Consider the following 3,529-nt stretch of genomic DNA (forward strand, 5'->3'; position numbering starts at 1 on the left):
ACCTTGTTTGTGCTGAAACTGCCTGAGGTCCCTTAAGTACCACTGTAGACCAAATGTTTCTGTTCTTTCAAAATTTGTATGTTGGAAATTAACCCCCAACGTGATGGTATTAGAAGGCGGGGTCTTAGGGAGGTGATTACTGGTCATGAATGAAATGAGTGTCCCGTACGGAAGGGACCCCAGAGAACTCCCTCATTCCTCTCATGATGTGAGGATGCAGCTGAAAGATGGCCGTCTATGAATCTGGAAGCAGGCCCCCACTGACACTAAATCTGCCAGCACCTTGACCTTGGCCTTCTCAGCCTCTAGAACTGTGAGGAATAAGCCACCCATCTTTGGTCTTCTATTACAGCAGCTGAACTAGACTAAGACAGGTACCGATTACATTGACTAAGATACTTGACTCCCTTTGGACTTGGTCACCCCACATACAGGCCAAATCCAGGGGACTGGGTCTCTCAGAGAGGAAATAAAGCCTTCCAAGTTTACCACAACACTCTGTAAAAGTAGAAATAAGCCCCCCCGAGGTTTTCAAGTCTCCATGACAAGGGGCTCTTAGCCCCCATATCCAGACTTGTAACACCCCGTACTCCCAGTAAAGAAGCCACTGCCGCCCTGGCTGGCATAGCTCAGTGGATTGAGCTCGGGCTGCGAACCAAAGTATCGCAAGTTTGATTCCCAGTCAGGGCATAGCCTGGGTTGCAGGCCACGACCCCCAGCAACCACACATTGACGTTTCTCTCTCTCTTTCTTTCTCTCTTCCCTCTCTAAAAAGAAATAAATAAATCTTAAAAAAAAAAAAAAAAAAAAGAAGCCACTGCCAAGGGGTATTGGCCAGTGCAAGGCTTGCAGGCAAGAAACAGGACAGGTTTCCTCTAGCCCCTCACCCCGTGCCCTCTGGCCTCTGGCCCACACACCATTCATTTTATAGTCATTGACTTACTTGGGGCTTTTATCAGCCCCACTCGCCGTATCTTTCTGCCTTCTCAGGTACAAATCAACGATATGCACGGACTGGTGTGCCGCAGGGGTTTACTGAGGCCCTGGCTTATTCCTCTAGGGCCCAAATGAAAACTCATTCCCTTTTCCCTTTGTAAACATGAAAGGGGAGGACACGCTTTAGGCATCCTTAACAACACAACCAGCCATCGGCCTTTTGGCACTCCATCCTCATTTTCCACACAGTAGGTCAGGCACTTCCGCTTCCCATTTATAGGGAGAAGTTGCCAAATTGGTCCACAGCCTCCATAAGATTACACATCACGATAGAGCAAATCTTACAGGTCTGACCTTCACAAATTGGTCAGGATGCTTAGGCAGTCAGTTTAACAGGTGATGTCCCATCAGCCAGAAACATTATCCCAGTAACAATGTAAAAGTGGAGCAAGGATGACAGCCAGCTCCTCCGGGTCCCTTTCTCCGCTAGCAAATGGATTGGATTAAACTCCCAAAGTCTCAGGGGCACAAATATATTCTCACCATAATCTGCGTTCTAAAAAGGTGGCTTGGAAGCTCTTCCCTGCGCATAGGCAACTGCCACAACTCCAGCTAAGCTGCTGCTGGAAGGAATTTTTCCCACGGGGGGAGTCTGCTTCGTTCCTCTCTGGCGATGCAGAAGCTCACTCTCTTGCTAAGGCTGTTCGGGACAGCCGTGAGCACTCCCACTCTCGCAGAAACTGTGTGGTCCTCACCATCTCCTGTTCTCAAAGAATAGGGTGGGTCGGCGGTGCTCTCAGAAGCCACACTCTGCAGAACTCAACCTGGCGTGGCCCGAAGTCTTGCCGTTGGCCCTGATGGTCTTTCAACCCTCACTCTCCTCTTAACATTGATTATCTTTTTATAAACTAATTGCTGTCAGGCCGATGAGGATGCCTCATACTTGCTGGAGGGTGGGGGATTAAAATCTGATCCAGTCTGCATTTCAAAGGCCTGCCAAGGTCTTATGCAATACATATATACATACTTATTACCAGTAGTTCAAACCTGCCTCTCCCCCAGATGTCCCACCTCAGCCCTTACCTTCAGGCAGAAGAGCTAGTCTTCTGGAAAAGATGCCACCAGGAGACCAATCTTGATTCCAACCGGGAGGAGCCTTATACCGTCTTCCTCAACATTCACACCGTTGCACAACCTCAGGGCTCAACCTGGTATTCGTGTTTCCCAACTTTAAAAACACAAGTGTTATTTTGAATTTGGGGAAGTTCACCCCAACAGGAGACTTTAAATGGACACTCTTTGGAGACCTCCCCAAAGCAGATAATGATGTGAGACAGACTGCTTCCTTGTGAATTTCGGAAGTGGTAGGTGACATCACAAGGGAGTCAGCTTCCTCCTGTGATGCTGGAGCACGATTCCCTAGGATTCTCCTCTCTGATTCTCCTCTCCTTAGTTCTCCTTCATATCGGTCTCATCATTCTTTAATTTTCTGCTGTTCATTCGTTTCAGGACTTTCTTGAGCCATGCCTTCCCTTTACGTTTTTATTTCTGCCCCTCCTTATCACGTTCTTCCCTATTCTTCATTTCTCTACAAACATTCAGGGCCCCCAGTTTTTGTGTATCTGTCCCCCTATGCCTCTCTGGCTCTGCATCATAAGCAAGGACATTTGATGTGTGGGTCACCGGCCAGCAGTGATCACGGAGCGCTGCGATGGCTCATCGAAACACGAGAAAAAACATGCACAGAGACAGACCAGTTTCTGTGGAGAAGTAGGGATGAAACGGCCACCACCTCTAGTGGGGAGCGCCCCAATTTACCATCCAAAACAGCTTTTATTGGGTTCGTTTTGCATAAGAATTCAGGTAAAGCACATTACTCATTGCGAGGAAGTGAGGATCAAATGATAGGCAATAAGGAACTCTGAGGGTCTATTTTGAGTCAGGGTCAAAGAGCTGTAAGACTTTAAGGAACAAACTAACTTCCTCCTTGGACCCTTCTCATTCAACTGAGGGCATTCTAAACAAAGCAGATTTCACGGGAATTTACATATTCTTTCTTAGGCCTGATCACCCAGGGAATCCGCCCTTTTCAGCACAGGGTGGTACCACCCTGTCATTGTTTCAGGCTTAGGTGGAGCAAGGGAAGTAAGGCAGCCAAGAGATTAGGAGATTTTCTTGCAGAGAAGGAGGACTCGGGCTTTGTCAAAGCCAAAGGGCGAGAGTCCATCACCCCCTTTTGCCGTAGCCCCCAAAGTCCTTCTTTTGGGGGCCTCTCATGTGATCATGCCTGTCTTAGATCGTTCCCCCCTTGGGGAATCTTACCCGTCAGTGGCTAACCGACCAAGCATTGGGGTCCAGGCAGGGTGAGGTATGAAGGAGCAGAAGCAGTGCTCTTGTCAGGGAGATAAGCTTGTCTCCTTGCTGGCGTACGGTTCCAAGGGCATTCCCTTAGCCTTAGCCTAGGCGGGGGTTACAGCTTCTGATACCAGGCAAGGTGGTTCCCAACAGACATTTGAGATGCTAACTGAGAAATTCACTATATTGCCACTGCAGCTCTGACCCTACCATCGAAGGACCTTTCCACACCAGTTTC

This window comes from Phyllostomus discolor, chromosome 1 (assembly GCF_004126475.2).
Source record: "Phyllostomus discolor isolate MPI-MPIP mPhyDis1 chromosome 1, mPhyDis1.pri.v3, whole genome shotgun sequence".
In the NCBI taxonomy this organism is placed as follows: domain Eukaryota; kingdom Metazoa; phylum Chordata; class Mammalia; order Chiroptera; family Phyllostomidae; genus Phyllostomus; species Phyllostomus discolor.